This window comes from Triticum dicoccoides, chromosome 2B, assembly GCF_002162155.2.
Source record: "Triticum dicoccoides isolate Atlit2015 ecotype Zavitan chromosome 2B, WEW_v2.0, whole genome shotgun sequence".
Classification (NCBI taxonomy): domain Eukaryota; kingdom Viridiplantae; phylum Streptophyta; class Magnoliopsida; order Poales; family Poaceae; genus Triticum; species Triticum dicoccoides.
In genome coordinates, this window is record NC_041383.1 from 757111681 (window position 1) to 757134906 (window position 23226).

Genomic DNA, 23226 nt, shown 5'->3' on the forward strand with positions numbered 1-23226 from the left:
GGGGGGGGGGCAGGGCCTTGGCGCCCCCAGTCTCCACCACCGCGCATGCCACTAGTAGGCTTTTCTGAACTAGTGTAATACTAGAAGGGTTGGGTGCGCTTTGCAGCGTCGTTCGTGTTGTTAGGTTTCTTAAAAAATACTCAGGCTGCGTCTGGCAGTATTTTTTGCAGTTTTACAAGAAATGCCGTGGTTTTCAATAAAGTCACTGTTTTAAATACTTTGATGTGTTTGGCATGAACAGATACAACAGTTTTAGAAACTGTAGTTTTCTCGAAACCGTGTTTTTTTTGTTGTATTGGAAAAAGAGGTTAGGACCTCTTTTTAGTAAATAGAGAAACGCGAGCGTTACTTTGTTCTCCCCTGCATTTTTTTCTCATGAGCCCATCTTCCAGCCGTCCTCGTGTACAATTCATCCATCTTCTCTGTTACCATGGACAAACGAAGCCCACAGAGAAGGTATGCGCTACCCTACTCAATTGATTGAGCCCATCAACACAATTCCATGCGCGCGTGTAGCATGCAAGGTTGTCACAATCATGATTCTGTTACACGATTCTATGACTTTACGATCTAAACTAACCCCTCTAATTCTACGATTTTAGTTCATAGAATCTACGTTTTTACGATCCTGATAGTGAAGATTCTACGATTTGCGATCCTACCATCAGAGCTCCGATTCGATTCAAAATCGCGATTTTGACAACCTTGGTAGCATGATTAATTGCGCCCAGTCCGGGGATCGCAGGGGCGGCGAGAGAATCGGGTTGTGGGCGTGATGGTGGCGGGTGGCAGCTTGGCTCGGCGTGTCAATGCCTCTTCTTCGGTGGCTCATCGCTGTTGCCCTGGTTGCTGCGACTGTGGCCGACATCTTTTGCCCTTCGGTCTTAACCGCGGACGACGACGGTGCTCGGAAGGGTGTGATCTGTGCTAGCAGGTCTGCTCCTAGTTCTTTCTTCATGCGCAGCTTGGACGTCTTCCCCTGGGTTCAAGGGTGAACCGAGCTACCGCCTGCCGGTGCGGCATCCTTCGAGCCAGGATGAGAGGGCAGGGGCCCTTTGCAGTGGCAGTTCCAGAGGAGTGTCAGTGCTGTCTTCGAGTTTGGCTACGATCACGAAGCTTGCGCGGTGGTGCATCCTCTCAAGTCCGTAGCCTGTCCGGTTGGTGTAGGCCGTCCTGCAGGGTGTTGGCGGCAGCATGGCGTTCTTGCTATCGCTGCTGGCTTTGAGTCTGTTTCGCTTTGCTCCCTGTATCAGCCGCTTGTTTCTCTTCTTGCTTTCCTTGTAAGTTGGTGATCATGTAATCCTGGCCGGTTGATGGCTTTGTTAATTCAAAGCCGGGCTCTCCTTGAGCCTTCGTTCTAAAAAATGATTAATTGCGCCCACGACTTTAGGCCAGCGATCAGCTGGCGTCCTTCAGCACACGCTGATTGAACCGTTCCTGTAACTCCTTAGGTGTAGCTAAGTTAGGTTCAGTTGTGTAGTAATCGGTCAAAACTACGGTAAAACAACACAAGCCAAACATATTTATAGTTTTCCGTAAACTGAGAAAAATGCAGTTTTTAGAAACTATCTGTTGCCCACACATTGCAATACCAAGGTCTCGGAATACTACGGTATTTTAAAGACCATGCTGCCAAACTAGGCCTCATTTTATTTTGGAATATAAGGTGCATTACTTTTATGAAAAAACAAACCTTTTAAGTTTGATCAATTCTGTAGAGAAATATATCAAAATCCATATTATCGAATCGGTATGATTAGATTCATCATGAAATAAATTTCTATTTTTTTGGTTAGTATTTTCTAATTTGGATGTCGATATTATTTGGTCTGAACTTGGTCAAAGTGAAAGAAATTTGACTTTCCAAAAAACTAAGAACCCTTATATTTTGGAACTGACAGAATATTTAGTTTGACGGGTGAGGGAGATGATGGAGTGTTTTTATTTTCATTTATAATGTGATGATTTGGTGGCCTATCGTGCTGTGATTCTGTGTTATCCGCTAACTAATCTACATTTATGTGGGAAAATTTATGCGCTGGCAGCTGCATGTACTATATTGGTGCTACAATATCACATGGCGACGCTTCTTTTCTCTAGGTGGTGGGAGGATGCGCGAAATTGATATGTTTTATAGGCCGGTTGCCACTCATTGATTTGAAAAGTCGTTGGTCCGGTCAAAATCGAACTAAATCCAAAATTGAGTACCTCAATTGAATGAAAGAGCTTTAAATTAGGAAACATAGTGCATGAAAATAATTAAATGAGAGAGCTCCTTGAGAAATTATTCACCCAGTCAAAACTGGGTGACCCGGTTCTAAATTGAAGGCCTCAATTAATTGTGAGGCCTTAAAAATTAGATGGCATAGTTTATAGTATACAAAGTTGAATAAGATAGCTTTGAGAAATTGTTGACCAGGTCAAAATCGTGTGACCCAATTCCAATCGGGGACCTCAATTGAATGCGGGCTCTTTAAAAAGTAGGGAGCATAGTGTTATAGAGGATATAGGGGGCCCCTATTTTTAATAAATATAAAAATTGGCTACAATTTCATGTATCAATTAAAAAACATATAATTTCACATCTCAGTAAAATGGACATAAAACCTACTAACGATATTGTGTGACAAGTTCTCAGAAATATAAGATATCAAATTCCATCATGAAAGAGTCAAAAAATGCACACACTTACAATGATTTTGTAAAATATATAGGTTTTCATGCACCAATCTAATTACAGGAATATTTGAGTCAATCATTTCCTATCAATTATATTGTAAAATACCATAAGTTTATTATACCATTTTTATAAAAATCTTCTCTCGCAGGGGGGACAATGCACCTGGGGATACAATCCTATATAACCCCGTGCATATAAAGGACTCCAAATATTCCATTAAATTCAAAGAAGTAAAGTCCATGAAGAAATTGCATGCTGATGATACTAAGGTGGGGCGGGGGCTAGTGCCATTGGCCATGGAATCAGATTCTGGAATAAGGTAAAAGGTCATCAAGAACAAGCAAGAAAAAGTGCAATATGATATAAGAACACAGTTTTACCCAGAAAGAAATTTCAGGAAGTTCAATCGATGTATACTTATAGGTAAAGTATATGACTGGCAGTTTTTGCTCTGGACAGATCAAAGCTTGAGAATTACAGACTTCCCATATGGATGACAAAACGAGAACAGCAGGGTGGCCCAAAATGCCAATACAAACGCTACAGTCGTGACAACGTATAAAACTGGGTCACCGGGCGCATCGCCCACATGTTCCTCTGCAGCAGGATCTAGACCGGAGTGCACAGACTCCCCTGTGTAATCTCGTGGAGGTTGGTGTTGCCTAGGTAGCTCTCCATGCTGAATGAGCTTAGCTGACCAGAATTCGGTATGCATCCTGATAAGTTGTTATATGCCACAGAGAACACACCTAATGATGACAATTGAGTTAACTGCCGAGGTATTGGTCCGCTCAACTGATTGTGGGAGAGGTCCAAGCTTTCTATCTCCTCCATGCCGCTAAAGGTCGCCGGGATCAGGCCAATAAACAAATTATAGGACAAATTAAGGAATTTGATATGGCTCAGATTTCCTAGCTCCTGAGGAATTTTTCCATGTAGCATATTTGCCGATAGGTCAATGCCAGCCATTGAAACGAAGAAACTGTGACCGTATGTGTAGAGACTCCCTTTGGTAAAGTGTGTTAAGTCAATAAAAGTCATGTAGAAGTCCCCCGCAATCACAAGGATAGGCCCAAGAATTTGATCATCCACGTCACCTTTCAAATGTACATGCTGGTAGCGAACCTGAAAGGCTGTTACGGGACAAATCAATTAGGGTCCCGATAACTGCCACACGTGTGGTGTATCGGATAGTTGTGCCACACGTCTCGTGTGGCATGGACAGCAACCAGCCCACACACCTACGTGTGGGCAAAACAACTAATGCCCACACACATCTTTTTTTCCCTTCCGAACCCTCTCACACGCGTGCGTGTGGGCGAAGTTGATAACGCCCACACGCCCGTATGTCAGGCCTCGTACCCTCCTGATCCCGCAGGCGACGCGTGACGCTCATCGCGCGCCCGCAGTTGCCATGGTCCAGACCCTCGTCCATGTTCGTTTATCTGCAGTTGCCATGTCGCTGAACTACGGTTGCCATGTCGGACAACTGTGGTTGCCATGGTTGCTCAACTGCAGTTGCCATGTATGGTCTGATCTAATGTAGTTGCCATGATTTCATAACTTTAGGAGTTGCCACATACTAACACTAGGCAGTTGAGAGAGTTGCCATATGCTCACAAGCATGCTAGGGCAGTTGCCATGTAAAAAGGAAGAATTGCCATCTGCTTACGTGCACGTTAGGGCAGTTGCTATGTACGTGCACGTTGGGGCAGTTGCCATGTACCATGCAAAAACACATGGCAACTCGGTAAAAAAGAGTTGCCATCTGCTTACGTGCACACTAGCCAGTTGTCGTGTACCCTGCAAAAACACATGGCAACTCGGGTAAAAAAAATGAGTTGCCACCTGCTTATAAAGCACACTAGGGGCAGTTGCCATGTGTGCTGCAAAAACACATGGCAACTAGCAGCTTGGGTGTGGGAGAGGAGACGGGCGTGTGGGCGAGATGGCAAATGCCCACACACCAGCCCTTGTGCGTGACTGAAAACTGGTGTGTGGGTGAACTGCTAAACGCCCACACACCGGCCCCTCCGTGTGGTAAAACGGATGTGTGAACGAACTATGTCACACACCACACACACGCCTTGTTCTACGTGGCACAGAAAATCAGCCAGATTGTGCCAAGATTCGTGCATATAGTACTGGACGATGATGAATGCGTGTGGTTGAGATGGTCAACACCCACACGTGTGGGCGTTAACATTTCCGATCAATTATCCTCAAATGTAGTACGAGTCTGCACAGGTTTGGAGCGATGTTCAAACTTATTTCCACCCAGTGAAAGTAGCCTGATGTTCTCAAGATAACGTATGCAATGGAGGTTGTCTGTGAACTGATTGTGTCTGATATCCAATGAAATCAGACTTGATGTGTTGAAACGGGGAAAAAAGATATTGCCAGATAAGGAGTTCCCAGAAAGGTTAAGAAAACTGAGCACTATGAAGCAACTGTTTGGTACAGAACTTGTAAGGTTGTTGTGTGACCGATCTAAAAGGCGAATATTCCTGTGAAGTCACAGGTGTGTCGATCAATTTTGCCGGTTATATGGTTGCTAGCAAGATTGAAGACCAACAAAGAAGACATATTCCAAAATGACGTATTGAGTTCACCAGACAACTCATTATAATCTTTATCTTTATCTTTATCTTTATCTCTTTATTTTTATCTAATATTAAAAGGAGGATGGTTTACCTCTTTATCTTTACCTAATATTAAAGGGAGGATGATTTCTCCACTTTTTTGGTTTATGATGGGACCCATATGTTTTTGGTACGTCAACGCACCCACGTTGTCTGATTTGTTTCTGCCAAAAAGAAAATCTACCATGCACAAGACTGGGATGGGCCGGCCCATTAGCGGATCCTGTACGAACAGTGAAAAACGTTCAAGAAAAAATAGCTTCGCTAGGAATCGAACTCAGGTGCTCACGTTGGACACCTCAAACTGCTAGCCACTCTACTAAATGAGACTTGCTGTTACTTGTTTGCGCGACTAAACGAATTAAGCCACAGCCGTGTCATATACTGAGAGCAAAACATTTTTTTTTCAAAAAGGAATATATTTTAGAACGCAAATATTTTGCAAAGTTGTGAACAATAAATTTAATCTTGAAACATATAAAAATAAATAGCCTTTTGTTTTTTTAAGCTGGATATTCTTTTAAGACACGAACAATTTTTAAAAACTACGAGGTACTTTTTTTGAGGGGAAACATACTGTAGTGCATGTTTCTTCCGAATTTGCTAACATTTTTTAAAACACAAATATATTTTGGGCTTTGAATTTGAAAAGGAAAATATTTTTAAAAATATGAATAATTTTTGAAAACTGGGAGGCACTATAGCTAACTTTTTTTAATCCATACTACTAGGCGGTTTTTTAAAATATGACCGCGGACGCATTGTTTTAGTTCGGTTTATTAAACAAGGGATATGAAAGGAATATTTTTCTCCATCGCGTCTTCATCGTACGGCCAGCCTCGCTCGGCCTAGTGACAGCCGTCACAATGCATAAAGAGTCCAACTACACCTAAAAAAATAGGAGTCCATCTAAGATTTCATGGCCTACCTGACACAAAACTATTTAGTTTACATGATAACACGGACATATATTATGCGCAGTGCTTTTCTCTATTATATTAGTCGGCCGATAAAAAAATTATTTGTTTACATGACACACGCTCATGATCTCACCGAACACGAAGGAGGCTCAACGATTCAGTTATTGGACCTGGCCAACCTTGGTTAGTGACAGCTGGTAATGCGTCCACCGGCGACAAGGACGCAAAGAGCACAAGCGGAAACATGGATCTCATGTCATATTGAAATGAAAGATGTGGACCTGAGGATGAGGTATTCGTCATGCATGTTAATTATGTTAGGGGCATGAGGGTGACGATTTTAGTCATGCTCAGTGGGTAAGGACGTCTGGGCTGTTTTCACCCGTTGCAACGCACGGGCATTTTTGCTACTGCAAATTAATGACCGATATAAACTCTCCTGACAGATCATGAGACAATGTCCCTTCGAATTTGTTACCATCCAGACACAATTCACGTATATTCAGATTATTCATCCCACCAAAAATCGACCACCAAGCTTGTTGTTTGAGACCGTCAAGGTCAATAGCATGGGATAATTAGTAAAAACACAAGCTGGGACCTCCCCAGAAAGTTTGTTGTTTGATAGGTCTAAAATTCCCATGGAGCTGATCTCGCACATTGATGTTGGTATGTGCCCAAACAAGTCGTTACTAGAAAAATCTAGAACAACCAAGTCTGGAAACATTGAACTGAGGTTGGCCGGCAGCTGTCCTGTGATATGGTTCATGTGTATGTTGATAACTTGGAGTGAAGATTGGGCATGCCATATTGAGTCTAATGATCCAGTTAATGAGTTGTTTCCTAGATATAGACCCTGTAGTTCTGTTTCCTCTGTAAACAACCAATGGGGCATGCTGCCTGACAAGTTATTGCTGGACAAATCAAGCACCTCGAAATGACGCTGTGTGCGTAAAAAATGTGGTTCCTCGATAATGTTCTTGTTAAGGGCACAACCAGCAAACACTAACTGTTTCAATTGGAATGGGGGTGTCCATCCAGGAATATTGACATCAATAACTAGATTACCATTGCCTGAAAGGTCTATCTCTTCTAGCTTTGTGAGGTTTCGGAGCCAAATGAAAGAAAGTTTACCGCTAAAATTATTTTGGGAAAACCGAAGGCTCTTAAGAGATAATGAAAGATCTGAAGATGTATTTATCGGAAATTTTCCTCCGAACAGATTAGTTGAGAGATTCACCCGTTTGATATGTGGAAGCGAAAACAAAAATGTTGGAATGATTCCACTGAATTGGTTGGAACTCAAATACAGCTCTCGTAGATTCTTGAAAATTTCAAATGCTGTGGAAGTACCAAAATCATGTATTAATAACTGAAAAACAATGGCAACACCATCTTTACTAGAACTGTGGGAGTACCTTGTTCATTCGGAAGAGCTCCACTCAGCTTATTATGGTCGAGATGTAAGACTTCAAGTGGAACTGGTTCCAGAGAAAAATTAATAGGGAAATGCCCCTCAAATTTATTATATGAGAGATCTAGGAACTTTAGATGAGGAAGTGAGAATAGTGACACAGGGAGAGATCCACTAAACCGGTTGTAACCCAAATTCAAGCTCCTGATGTTTTTCAAAGCTGCCATGCATACATACAAAGTATGTAATTATTACAGCTGGAATAAACTGAGGTATGAAACATATATGAATCCCTTTCTTGAATGTAAGATATTTTTTTACCTCTAACCGGGAGAGTTCCGTTGAGGAGATTTAATTGGAGATTTATGACTTCAAGTGAAATTGGTCCCGAGGATGAATTTACTGGAATTTTCCCACCGAACTTATTGCAGGAGAGATCTAGGATCTTTAGGCGAGGAAGTGAAACAAGCAATGCCGAGAGGTTTCCATCAAAGCTATTGAGATACATGTTCAATTGTCGCAAGTTTCTGAGATTCTCAATAGCTTCAATGTGTGTAGGCACGTGAGACGAGTTATGAATATGCAATTTTGAAGTCTACCTTAGTACTCTACTATAAGCACAAATCTTTTTTTTTTTGAGAGAACGTCTGTTAAACAGATTAGGGTTTGGAACAATGCTCAATACCCTTGGTGGGTATGGCTGTCATATATTTATAAGAGGGAACCGTGCAAATACTGGTTATGTTACAACACGTATATCTAATATATACTTAGTCTAACACCCTCCCTCAATCTTAACTATGTCCTAAAACACTCAGAAGGTTAAGATTGCGACGACATCCTTCAAAAGAAGGCAAGGGCAAGGGTTTAGTGAAATATCAGCAAGCTGATCCTTCAAAGAAACAAACTTAATCTGAAGGAGCTTCTGAGCAACATGTTCCCTCACAAAATGATAGTCAACTTCGATGTGCTTCGTTCGGGCATGAAATACTGGATTGGATGAAAGGTATGTTGCACCGATGTTATCACACCAAAGAACGGGTGGCTGAGTTGGGGAGACCTTCAACTCTCGAAGCAATGACTGCACCCACATGATCTCAGCTGTGGCATTAGCAACAGCTTTGTACTCAGCTTCGGTACTACTCCGAGACACCATAGCTTGCTTGCGAGCTTGCCAGGCGATCAAGTTAGGCCCAAAGAACTCAGCATGTCCCCCTGTGGATCGCCGATCATCAGGACAACCAGCCCAGTCGGCATCAAAAAATGCTGAGATCAGTCCAGAACGCGCAGGTTGAAGATGGAGACCATATGAACCAGTGTGACGAACATAGCGCAAGATGCGCTTAACAGCTGACCAGTGAGAATCACGTGGTGTATGAAGATACTGGCACACACGGTTAACTGCAAATGATATGTCTGGTCGAGTAATGAGCAAGTACTGCAGTCCACCCACAATGCTGCGGTATTCTGTGGCATCCTCAGGAGAAAGCAAGTCACCAGAAAGAGCTGTCAGTTTGTCTGTAGCAGACATGGGAGTCGTAGCAGACTTGCACTGCAACATACCGGCACGACGCAGGAGATCCTGAGAATACTTCTTCTGAGTAAGAGTCAAGCCACCATCAGAACGAAGAACCTCTAGGCCCAGAAAATAATGCAGTCTCCCAAGATCCTTAATAGCAAACTCAGCACCAAGAGAGGACACAAGCCGATCTGTAGCAGAAGCAGACGAACTGACAAGGATGATGTCATCAACATAGACCAGAACGTACATAGTCACCTCAGGTCGCTGTAGAATAAACAGAGACGTGTCTGCTGTAGAAGGAACAAACCCATGCGCACGAAGAGCAGCGCCAAGACAGGCATGCCACGCACGCGGGGCCTGCTTCAAACCATAGAGAGCTTTGACAAGGCGACACAAATGATGTGGCTGAGCAGGGTCAACAAAACCTGGCGGCTGACGCATATAAACTTCTTCTTCCAGAACTCCATGGAGAAAGGCATTCTGAACATCAAGCTGTCGAAGCGACCATCCGCGAGTAACAGCCAAAGAGAGAAGAACACGAATAGTAGTTGGTTTAATAACAGGACTGAATGTGTCTTCGTAATCAATTCCATACCGTTGTTTGAATCCCTTGGCAACCAGGCGTGCCTTATACCTCTCAATGGAGCCATCAGCATGTTTCTTCACCTTGAATACCCATTTAGAGTCAATGATATTAACACCAGATGGAGGTGGAACAAGACGCCAAGTGCTGTTTCTTTGAAAGGCATGAATCTCCTGCTCCATCGTAGCATGCCAATGTGGGATGCCAAGCGCTGCTCGAAAATGTCATGGTTCAGTCGTAGGGTCAGCCTCAGCATGTGCCACACAGGCCGCAAGCCATGCGACAGTGCCGTCAGTGCGCTTCTTCGGTTGGAAGATGCCACTTTTGCTGCGAGTATGGGGACGCAGGACGACAGGCAGAGGTGGCGCTAGAGCTGCCATACCAGAGGAGCCACTATCCATCAACAGCGAGGAGGACGCAACAGCGGGCGAGTCAATAGGCGCATCCAGTGGCCCGGTCAGGTTCGGCGAAGACAGACCAGGCGTGACCAGCGTTAACGGACCAGGCGACGAAGGCTCGGTGACTTGCGAGGCCTCCGGCTCAGGGGAGAGCGCCACGGGTCCAGCCGGCCCGGCCGACGGCTCCGCAGGTTTGGCCGGCCCAGGCGACAGTGAGGCCGCTGGCCCCGGCGACTCGGGCACCCCGTCGGATCCTCGTGCATGGGGCATGCACGCGTGATCGACGTCGGGGTCAAGCGGGGTAGTGGCGGGGGCAGCCTCGTCGAGCGCCTCATCCGGCGTAGCAGCAACTGGTGCAGTTGTGGCCATATCATCATCCAGAAGCTCAAGTCGAGTGCCTCGTCCAGTCCCTGCACCATGGTTAGGCAACAACAGAGGAGAATATGCAGCATCCACAAATTGATCAGGCAAAAGTGGAAAAGAGTGCAACTCGGTGACGGGAGTATCGGTGGGTGATGTGAGCGTGGAAAACGGGAAGACAGTCTCATCAAACACAACATCACGAGAAATGTAAACACGATTTGACGGGATGTGAAGACACTTGTAACCTTTGTAGAGAGGACTGTACCCAAGAAACACACATTGTTTAGATCGATACTCAAGTTTATGCTTATTGTACGGACGAAGATGTGGCCAACACGCACAGCCGAACACTTTGAGGAGGGAGTAATCTGGAGTTTCATTAAGCAACACTTCGAGCGGAGACTTCATGTGAAGGCGTCGTGTGGGAATCCTGTTTATCAAAAAACAGGCAGTAACAAAAGCATCGCTCCATAACCGAAACGGGATAGAGGCATGTGCAAGAAGTGTCAGGCCAGTTTCAACTATGTGACGGTGTTTGCGCTCAGCTGCACCATTTTGCTGATGTGTATAAGGACAAGACACATGGTGTGAGATGCCAAGCTTCTGAAAGAAGGTGTTAAGGTTACGATACTCACCCCCCCCCCCCAGTCTGACTGCACATGGATAATTTTGTGCTTAAGCAATCGTTCAACATGTGCTTGAAATTGCATAAAGACATGAAACACATCAGATTTGTGCTTAATAAGATAAATCCAAGTAAAACGACTGAAAGCATCGATGAAACTGACATAATAGTTGTGACCACTAACAGAAGTTTGGGCGTAGCCCCACACGTCTGAAAACACAAGTTCAAGAGGAGCCGTGACAACACGACTTGATACAGAAAAAGGCAACTGATGACTCTTGCCTTGTTGACAAGCATCACACACTAGAAACTCCTTATTACTTGACTCAACAGGAAGATGATGGCGATGAAGCACATGGCGCACAATGGGAGTAGCGGGGTGGCCAAGGCGAGAGTGCCACTGCGACGACGACACCCGAACACCACTGAAAACTTGAGAGACTCGTGGCACATCAAGTGCGTATAAGCCGTCGCGAGCACGACCACTAAGAAGAACGTCCCTCGTGTCCCGGTCCTTAACAAAAAAAATGGAAAGGGTGAAACTCAACAAACACATTGTTGTCACGAGTTAATTTAGGAACCGAGAATAAACTACGTGTGACTGAGGGAACACGAAGGACATCAAGCAAACACAAGGTTTTAGTGGTACGTGAAAAAAGAGATGCCTGACCAACATGTGAGATGGGCATACCTGATCCATTGGCTGTGCGGACCTGATCGTGACCGGTGTAGGGCTGGCGAGTGGCCAGCTTGTCAAGCTGACTCGTCAAATGGTCCGTAGCGCCCGTATCCATGTACCAGGCAGGGTCCACCGAGTATGAAGGAGTGAACCCGGGATCCGGTGTAGCGAGAGCAGCTTGCTTCCCATTGCCCTTCCCATTGTTCCCAATGCCAAGAAAGTCTCGTTTAAAGCGACGATGGCAGCGAGACGCCAAGTGCCCCTCGATGCCGCAGAGTTGACACTCAACCCCACCACCACATGCCTCGCAGTGGAGCCGCTTGCGGCCAGCCGTCGGAGGTGGAGCGGGCAGACGGGGCTGGTTGCCTGAGGTCGGCGGCGCCTTCTGCTTGTCACCGCGGGCGCCCCCGCGGAGAGCAGCGTTCGCAGAAGGCCCCTCCGTGTAGACGCCAATGGAGCGACAAGCAGCAAGCCTCTGTTCAGTGTTGAGAAGGCGTGCATAGAGATCGCGAGGCGGCATCGGTGTGTCACGTCCATTAATGTTTTCAACGAGAGAATCATAGTCCTCATCAAGCCCATTGAGAGTGAACCAAGTAAACTCCTCATCACGAAGAGGCTTCCCAGTAGACGACAGTGTATCAGCCAAACTTTTGACCTTGTTGAAGAAGGCCGTGACGGAGAGGTCATTTTTCTTGACCTCACCCAGCTGGTTACGAATGGCAGAGGAACGGGCCAGCGACTGCGAGGAAAAGCTGGAGTCGAGCGTGGCCCATGCATCCCTCGACGTCGCGGCAAAGACCACCATGCCGGCCACGGAGGGTGTGAGCGAGGACTGAATGGCACCCAGAATAGCTTGATCCTGAGCGATCCACCGACGATGAGCAGGGTTGGACACCATGACGGAGCCACCAGCGGCCGAGGGCACCGGAACCATGGCCGGGGGACACGGCAGCGTACCATCGACATACCCCTCAAGGTAGTGACTACGCATCAGCGGCAGCACCTGAGTGCGCCACAGGAGGTAGTTGTCGGCAGAGAGCTTCACCGTCATCAGGTGAGCGAAGTGGAAAGGTCCTGGTTCAGCCACCGGTGCGGAGAGCTGCGAGTCGTACGTCGGAGGAACACTGTACTGAATCAGCGCATCGGCCGACGGAGACGTACGGTAGTGTTTTGGATGACCGTAGGGCACCGTAGGAGGTACGCCGTAGGGCTGCAGCGACGCGACGTGCGGCACAGAGGCAGCGTAGGGCGCGCCATACGGCGCCTCGTAGGGCACCGCGAAGGACGAAGCATACGTTGCCGGTGCGACATACGGCGACGACGGCGTGACGTACGGCGCTGGATACGGCCCACCGTACGGTACCTGGACAGGAGTGCCACGAGGGCCCGAGGACGGCGGCGCAACAGAGTTCGCAGCGGCGCGATTCCGATCCTGCATGGGGGTACCGTAGCCAGAATTGACGGCCGCCAGGGATGGATCGCGTCCAGCCTGCATGTGGGCACCGTACGCTAGTGATGGATTGCTGCGATCCTGCATGGGAGCACCGTAGGCCAGCGATGGATTGCTGGATGGCTGCGCGGGATCGAAGGCGTGCGACGCCAGGGTGGCATCACGGCCGAGGGAAGGCGCGGGCGATCGGGGCGCTGGAGGACGCGACCCCGATGCGGACGGACGGACCCAGGCGAGCGGGGTAGACGCCATGAACGGCGATTCCGTCGCCAGGGTTGACGGAGGTGGCGCGGCGGCGAAGGCCGACGCTGCGGCGGCAGAGGAAGCGGAAGCACGGCGCGGATCGAACGCGTCGTTTGATACCATGTTGAATTCATGCATCAGTCAACTCATCCAAAAGTCCGAACTGATGGAGGGAGTCGGGCAACATATTTCAACATGTGAACTGATGGAGGGAGGCGGGCAACATATTTCAACACTCCCCCTCACGTCTAGGCTATTTTAGTCCTTAGACGTGGGATCGATGTAGGCTGCAGAATTATTTTATTTAATACTGCGTTGGCAGGGTCTTGAACTAAGACCTCTTGGCTCGGATACCATATTAAACAGATTAGGATTTGGAACAATGCTCGATACCCTTGGTGGGTACGGCTGTCATATATTTATAAGAGGAAACCGTACAAATACTATTTATGTTACAACACGTATATCTAATATATACTTAGTCTAACAACGTCGGACTTTATTAATCAAGCAAACAAAGTTACACAAGGTCTTCCGGATGCAATCCGGAGCAGAATGAAAAATACAAAGATTTACAGAGTTCAGACTAGACCGAGCTAAAACATGAGCTAACACATTACGATGCCGACAAACATGCTTGAAAGTCACAGAAGACAGAGCCCCACATGCCAACTTGATTTCAGCAACAAAGGAACCCACGATGGAGCGGTCCAGGACCGAAGAGTTTAGCCGTTGAATCACTAAGAGACAATCCGATTGGAAGATCACATTAGCATAACTCTCGTCCCTGACCAACCTGGCCGCGCAGCGAAGGGCAAGAGCCTCCGCCACCTCAGGAGAAGAAACACCCGGAAGGGGTTCAGAAGCAGCAGCAACACACATGCCCGTGTGGTCAAGAACGACAACTCCAGCCGCGGCCATATTACCGGACGGGGCAACAGCTGCATCAGCAGACACGAGCAAAGTACCAGGTGGCGGCGGAGACCACGAAGAGCCAGAAGCTGGAGTCACACGCTTTGATGCAGAGTCCGTTTTGAAGAGATGCTGGAAGATCAAGTCCAAATAAGCACACACCTTCGCAGCTGTACGCTTTGGAGGAGGAGCATCAGGTTCATTCCGCGCCACATTCCGAGCTTCCCAGATGTGCCAAAAGGCGACCATCATGATGGAGGCTTCGTGCTCAGAGGCACGGGACAGGAAACTGAACAGCCATTGCCTTGGATTCGCAAACGATGACCGGCGCAGCTTGGAGAAACAAGCCTTGATCTCATCCCAGACAGCCCGAGCATGGGGGCAAAAAAGCATCGTATGCTCGATCCCTTCGCGACGACCACAGAAGTAGCAGTCCGTCCTCGTCGGGACCTGACGACGGCGAAGTTGCTCGCCCGAGGGTACGCAATCATGCGCAAACCTCCACAGCACCACCTTCATTTTATTCGGCACTCAGGTGTTATCCGTGATCAATCTTTGCACCACCTTCGTGCTCGTGGGTGATTTTCCAACCTCCGTAGGCATGCCCAAGTAAGAATCGTTGAAAGATTCGTTGTGAACGCCCAGCTGAGACTTCACCCGGTTCTTGACACTCGCAGGGCAGTGCCGACCAAAGAAGATCGAAGACTTGTCCTTGTTTATCGCTTGACCCGAACCCGCACAATAAGAGCTGAGAGTAGCCTCCAAAGATTCCACACTCTTGAAATCACTCTTAGCAAAGAAAATACTATCATCTGCGAATAGAAGGTGTGAGATAGGTGGACCATAACGGGCATTTCGAATACCATGTTGCTCGCCACGAGCCTCCTTTTGGAATAGCAGACTTGACAGTTCTTCTGTGCATAAGAAGAACAAGTAAGGGCTGATTGGATCCCCTTGTCGAATGCCACACGACGGAATCACCGGTTGTGTGAGCTCTCCATTCACCCTGACCGCATAACCAACATTGGTAACACAATGCATGACCGCCTCAATCCAAGAAGGAGCAAAACCTAGTTTAGCTAAACATCCATGAAGATAACTCCATTCCACACGATCGTAGGCCTTCATCATATCGATCTTCAAAGCAAAGAAAGGCTTTTTCACACGTTGTTGACGGATAGTGTGCAAACACTCATAAGCAATCAAGGTGTTATCCGTGATCAACCTGCCCGGGACAAAGGCACTCTGGCTCTCAGCAACCACCACATTCAGGATTGACTTTAACCGATTAGCCAAGACCTTAGATGTGATCTTATAGAGAACATTGCACAGACTAATAGGCCGAAAGTTCTTAAGCTGCTTTGGCTTGACCGTTTTTGGAATCAACACGATGACTGAGTCACAGGAGCCCTCCGGAATAGGCCTCCCTTCCAAAAAACCTCGGACTGCATGACAAATATCATCACCCAAGAACTCCCAGTGAGTCTGATAGAAGAGAGCCGGGAAACCATCAGGCCCCGGTGCCTTAGTGGGGCCCATCTGGAATAGAGCAGCCCGGACCTCGTGATTAGTGTAAGGTTTACAGAGCTCATCATTCATCTCCCCGATGACTTTACTAGGAATGGCCTGCAGAACCTGATCAGCCACTGGACACGGCTTAGATGTGAACAATTTCTCATAGTAGGACTGCACCAAGCCCTTATTTCCCCTTGGGAAGTGCGCACCGAACCATCGTCAGAAGTCAGAGAGTGAATCATGTTCGTCCTTCGTCTTGTCGTTGCCCGAGCTTGAAAAAACTCAGTATTTCGATCACCCTCTTTCAACCAATCAACTCTGGAACGTTGTCGTTCCATGATTTCCTCCCGCTCAAATAATTCACATAGCAGACTTTCAATATGACGTTCTTCTGCCAACGATGAAGGAGAGGCCGGAGCTGCCCTAATTGACGCTAGACGGCGTTCCATCTTCCCAATATTTCTGCGAATAGAACCAAAGGCTTCTTTGCTCCACTCCCGAAGAGAGCCAGCAACATGTTTCAGATTGTCCCAAGTAGATCGCGGCGACGAGAGACCATCTCTGCCAGCCGACCACGCTTGTTCCAAAGTACTCTTGTAGTCTGAAGCCCGCAGCCACATAGCTTCAAACCTGAAACCTTGCTGCACAGGAGTTGGACGACGAATCTGCGAACCCCGGTCGAGAGAGATAAGGATAGGGTAGTGATCCGAGGTAGTAGCGATAATATTCTCCACACAGCATGCTTCAAACAGATTTGAGAAAGCAGAGTTAGCAATGGCACGGTCCAAACGACACTTGCCATGACTGTTTGGGTCTTGCTTGTTACACCAGGTGAACTTTGGGCGTGTGAAACCCAGGTCAGCCAGGCCACAATCCATCATACAGTCCCGAAAAGCATCAATCTGAGAATCAGAATGGTCTCTTGGCCCACAATGCTCATCTTGAGAGAGAACCTCATTGAAGTCGCCACAGCATACCCAAGGACCGTTCCAGGAAGAGCGCATACGACGAAGAAATTCCCAAAAATGTGGTCTGTCCTCCCTCCTTGGCTCTCCATAAACAAACGAAGCATGCCAAGTCATACCGCCCTCTAATTTAACATGAACATCAATGCACCGCTTGTTGGCTGCCTTAACAGTCACATCCGAAGAAGACGTCCAGAAAAGAGCAAGGCCACCACTGAGACCCTCACCACTGACAGCATAACAACCAGAAAAACCTAGAGACCACATACAATTCTTTCCTCTCGCATCCCTCATCTTCGTCTCTGAAAGAAAGAGGAGAGAGGGCCGGTAGAGCTTCACAAGCTAGCGTAGCTCGCCAACTGTCGAGTCCGACCCGAAGCCTCGACAATTCCAGCAGATGATACTCATGGCGTCTGGCGGGGCTGCATCGCAGTCGCCGTTGGATCTGCCGATCGAGAGCTTGAGGTACGTTGTTTCTTGTTTGACTCTTGGCTAGTAACCTGTTCCACACTTGCAGGAATTGACTGGGAGCCCGTCACCAGGACTAGAGCCAACTCATCGCCCTCGGTGACTCCAGGAGCGGGAGCCGTCCCCGGCGGAAGAGACTTGGTCGATTTCCTCTTCTGCCTCGAAGTGCCATTCTGCACCTGACCTTCCGGGAAGAGCTCCATACTGGCCAAACCCGCTCTTCCCCTTCCTCGTCCTCTAGAGGAGGGTGCATGGCCTCGGCCCCTCCCACCCCGTTTGTACGGGGAGGAAACCTCACCATCCACATCAGACCTGCCTGCAGGAACGCCGGATCTCGACCTACCCGATGAGGCAGATCGAGACACACCCGCCTTGCCATCCTCACCGACAGAGGTAGAGGCCGAACTAGATCTTGATCCTCCAGACTTTTTGTGACTGTCCTCAGGAACACAGAGCTTCTTAGCGGCATAAGGTAGGTCACCATTTCCATCCCTGAGTCCAGGGTTAGGGCATAGGACCGACGAATGGCCCAGGAGGCCACAAGAGAAGCAGTGAAAGGGGAGCCATTCATACATCACAGAATATGTGTCAGTGGATTGGAGGCGGACAGAAGTCACTGTCACATATCGAACAATAGGCTCCTGAATAGCAATCTCAGCTTTGACACGCATAAAGCCTCCCCAACAGCGCCCATCAGCATCGGCATCCACCTTGGAGATCCTGCCAATGGGCTTGGCAAACTCCATCCCGAGCTTAGCCTTCATTAACCTTGGTGGTTGTAACGCCCTGGATCCGATGCGCCAGGTGTCTGCCAGTTATTCGGCGTCGTTTCCATGTCATTTGCTTGCGTTTTGCACTTTTCCATGTCATCATCTGCATTTCATCCGCATGTTTTTCAAAACATGTATCCGTTCGGGTTCTCCCGTTCTCCCCGTTGTCCGTTCGGAGTCCAGACCTCTCGTGCGCGCCCGTCGCCCCTCTCAGACCTTGTTTTCATGAGCAGGTTAAAAACATTCTCGGAATGGACCGAGGTTTGCCAAGCGGCCTTGGTATAGCACCGGTAGACCGCCTGTCAAGTTTCGTGCCATTTGGAGTCCGTTTGATACTCCAACAGTTAACCGGGTAGCCGCAAAAGCCCCTTCTCTTTGCAGCCCAGCACCCCCTCACCACAGCCCACTAGCCCATCCTAACCCCCTCCATACTCTCGTTCGTTCGATCACGATCGTGTGGGTGAAAACCGCACTCCATTTGGACTCTCCTAGCTCCCTCTACCTATAAATATGTGTCCCTTCCCGTCCAAAACGCAGATGAAACCCTAGCCCCGCTCCCCTCGCGTCGCCGGACACGTCCAACTCCGGCCGGACATGTCCGCCCGTCACCCCTGGCCAACCCCGTCGCGCCACGTGGGCGCCGCCGAACCCCCTTCCACCCGCGCGCCGTCGGCCCGCCCGGGCCCGTGGCTGGCCCCCGCGGCCCAGAACCGCGCCGCCGCCAGGCCCGTCCGCCCGCCTCCTCGCGCGCCTCGCCGGCGACCCCGTGCTGTCGCGCGCTCTCCGTCGCCGTTCGCCTGGGCGAGCGCCGCCCCGAGTCACCGCCAGTCCCGCCGGACCACGCTCCGTTGCCCGTCGTCCCTGCCCGAGCGCCGCCGGGCTCCTCCGCCGCCCTGTCCCACGCCGGCGCCACTAGCTCCTCCCGCCGGCGCGCCTCCGCCGCCACCTCGCCGGAGGCCAGATGCCCACCGCCAGCGCGCCTCCTCGCCTCCCCTTGCCGGACCCCGCTTGGCCGCGCCGTCCCTCGCCGGAGTCGCCGCATTGACCCGCCGCCGGGACCGCCTCGTCCAGGATCGGCCTCGTCCACCCCGATCCCTCCAAGCAAACATGGCCGCGCCCCGTCCTGGATCCCACCGTCCCGTTGACTTCTCTCGGAGGGGTATAATTTTCCAAGTCCCTTAAATTTCTGCATTCTGGTGCCATGTTTGACATGTCATAACTTGTTGCATAATGCTCCGTTTCGTGCGTGTAATATATAAAAATGTTCGTTGTGAGATGCTCTATATATCATTCCATTGTGCTATGCTTGTTTGAGTTCACCTTGATGCCCTAATCATCATTGCAAGAGTGCTATATGATGTTAATCTGCTGAAACTGTTATAACTTGGTGATTTGTCATTTTTGTTGCATGTGATGTGTGCATCCTATGAGCATGATCTCTACATGTGTTTTGAACTATGACATGTCATCTTTACAGGGGTGCCATCCATGTATTTTTGTGAGTTGTGTAGTGAGTGCATCAAGCTTTTTAAGTAGGGTACTTGCTGTTACTGTTTTGCTAGGCTGAATATGTTATTTCGTGATGCTATGTAAACCTGCTGCTACAAGTCATTCTGTGCATAATCTGGAGATGTTTACTAAGGCTGTTTTGTTATACATGTCATGCTATATCCATCTCTGCCCCTGGTTGCATTTATAGCCTGTTGTAGCTTGTTGTTTGCTTGCTCCAAAGTTGCTAAATAATGTTGCTGTAAGCCTGTTAACATTAAGTTCAGTTTTGCTATGTGTTTTGCTAGTGTTTCATGCACCCTATAAACTTGACCTTGCCATGCTTAGCTTCATAAACATGTATTCTTTTTGTTGGTAACCTTGTCATGCCATGTATTGATCTATGGTGAGTGGTACAAGCTCACCAACATGCCTACTTATTGTTGTTCCTGCCATGTTTGAATCTGTCATATCATTTTCCATGTTTACATGGGTGCCATCATATCTTCTGATCCTTTTTGGCTCATGGTCAGTGAAGGTGTTTTGTTCAATGCATTTAGTAGTATCATGCCATGCCTTTGTTTTCCATGTTAAGTTCCTGTAACATGTTGTTTGATAGCTCTAAATATTGCAACCTGATGTTATTTCTGCTAAGCCTGTAAACTGTTATTATATGCAATCTTGCCATGTGTTTTTGAGAATGTTCTAGTGATTTCTGGAGATAGCTCACTGTTCATGTTTTGTTATGCTTTACCTGTACATCATGTCCATGCCTTTTTTTCATAATGTGGTACTGTAGCATGTTGTTTTGGTGTTTACAAGATGCCTAGTTGCTGTTTTGGACAGATTGTTGTTATAACTTGTATAGTGTGTGTGTGTTGAACCGTTGCTCCGTTTTGAGTGTGCTCTATATGAAACTTGCTTAGAATTGCATGTAGTTTCATATTATCATGTTGCATCCTTGTTTTGAGGTGTTTTGCATCAATGTCATGTTTAACTTGTTTTGCTCATATCTTCTAGGCCGTAGCTCCGAACTAAATGAATTTTATATGTAACTTGACTAGAATTTCGTGTAGATCATCTTGGTGCATCTTAACTTGCTGTTTAACAACTTGAACATAAGGTTTATTCAGATCTAGACCAATTTCGAATTTTTTTGCATATGAGGACTTACCGGATTTATTATATGTTATTTTCGGCCTCATTTAAACTTGCTTTGATGTGTTGCTCTTGTATGCATCATCTCTTACCACGAGTAGCTCCATGTAGCTTTGTCATGCATCATGTTTGTTGTGCATCATGTTTTGTCTATGTGTAGTGTGTTTACCATGTTGTGTGCTTCTTTTCGATAGTTTCCGTTTCGTTGCGATCGTGAGGATTCGTTTGTCTACGCTTGGTTCGTCTTCGTGGCTTCATCTTCTTCATGGACTCGTTCTTCTTCCTTGCGGGATTTCAGGCAAGATGGCCGTCACCTTGGATCTCACTACTATCATTGCTATGCTAGTTGCTTCGTTCTATCAATTTGCTGTGCTACCTATCTTTTGCTCTTCAAGCCTACCAAATTGCCATGTCAGCCTCTAACCTTTTCACCCTTCCTAGCGAACCGTTGCTTGGCTATATTACCGCTTTTCCTCAGCCCCTCTTATAGCGTTGCTAGTTGCAGGTGAAGTTGAAGATTGCTCCATGGTGGACAGGATTATGTTGGGATATCACAATATCTCTTATTTAATTAATGCATCTATATATTTGTTAAAGGGTGGAAGACTCGGCCTTATGCCTGGTGTTTTGTTCCACTCTTGCCGCCCTAGTTTCCGTCATATCGGTATTATATTCTCGGATTTTGCGTTTCTTACGCGGTTGGGTGATTTATGGGACCCCCTTGACAGTTCGCTTTGAATAAAACTCCTCCAGCAAGGCCCAACCTTGGTTTTACCATTTGCCTCACCACCACCTACTTTTCCCTTGGGAGTCGCGCTCTCGAGGGTCATCTTTATTTAGCCCCCCCCCGGGCCAGTGCTTCTCTAAGTGCTGGTCCGAACCAGAGCCACTTGCAACGCCACCTCGGGGCAACTTGAGGGCTGGTTTTAGTTGTACGTAGTGTTCATTCGGTATTGCTCTGAGAACGAGATATGTGCAGCTCTTATCGGGATGTCGGCGCATCGGGCGGTCTTGCTGGACTTGTTTTACCATTGTCGAAATGTCTTGTAAACCGGGATTCCGAGACTGATCAGGTCTTCCTGGGAGAAGGAATATCCTTCGTTGACCGTGAGAGCTTGTGATGGGCTAAGTTGGGACACCCCTGCAGGGTATAAACTTTCGAAAGCCGTGCCCGCGGTTATGTGGCAGATGGGAATTTGTTAATGTCCGGTTGTAGATAACTTGACACCAGATCCGAATTAAAACGCATCAACCGCATGTGTAGCCGTGATGGTCTCTTTTCGGCGGAGTCCGGAAAGTGAACACGGTTTTTGGGTTATGTTTGACGTAAGTAGGAGTTCAAGATCACCTCTTGATCATTACTAGTTGACGACTGTTCCTTTGCTTCTCTTCTCGCTTTTATTTGCGTATGTTAGCCACCATATATGCTTAGTTGCTGCTGCAACCTCACCACTTTACCCCTTCCTTGCCCATTTAAGCTTTGCTAGTCTTGATACCCATGGTAATGGGATTGCTGAGTCCTCGTGGCTCACAAATTACTACAACAATAGTTGCAGGTGCAGGTTATGCGATGATCATGACGCGAGAGCGATGTTTGCTTGTTTTGGAGTTCTTCTTCTGCTTCTTGTTTGATCAGGGGATAGGTTCCAGGTCGGCAGCCTGAGCTAGCAGGGTGGATGTCGTTTGAGTTTCTGTTTGTGTTTCATCCGTAGTCGGATGTTAATCTTATGTATGATGTATTGATGCATTTTTGCGGCATTTGTATGCCTTGTATGTATCCCCATCTATTATGTAATGCTGATGTAATAATATCCACCTTGCAAAAGCGTCTTCAAGATGCGTTTCTATCCTTGGTGGGACCTTCGAGTTCATTTAGGATAGGGTCGCATCTTGGGCGTGACAGTGGTAGATTCATAATACGAGCTCAAATGGCAAGACGATCAAATTGCACTTGAAGGGGTTGGATGTTCAGATCAAAGACCTTTAGGAGAACAGCATGCTTGCCCACCATCCAAGGCGAGCCCTCGATCACCCTTGCTCTGTCGGCCTGGGTACCAAATTTAGGCGACGAACACATTGTCCCCAGAGGGGTGGAACAGCAAACCCTTCGGATTGCCCCAAGCTGGCCTCATTGCCGACGCAATCGTCTGGATGTGGAGGGGGTTGGGAGAAAGCACCTTTCCCACCAGGGCACAATCTGGTGCAACCAGATCAGCCTCATCCTCGTCATCCAGCACCACCGGCTGCGCCTCCACCGCAGTGAGGCGAAGTCGTTCCATCATCTCTTCCACGCGATCCGCAGGCAACGAAGCGCCCGCCAAGGGAGACGGGTCAGGAACCGCCCCCATCGTCCCCCCACCAAGGAGCACCCGGAGCGGAGCAACACCGTCCCTGCCCGGCGCAGATTGTTCGGCCCCAGAGGCACCTCCCC

General features: G+C 48.0%; 1 pseudogene; it reads right to left on the bottom strand.

Moving 5' to 3' along the window:
- Positions 1-3140: 3140 nt before the first annotated feature.
- LOC119361329 overlaps positions 3141-23226 on the bottom strand; it is a 21576-nt pseudogene continuing 1490 nt past the window's right edge.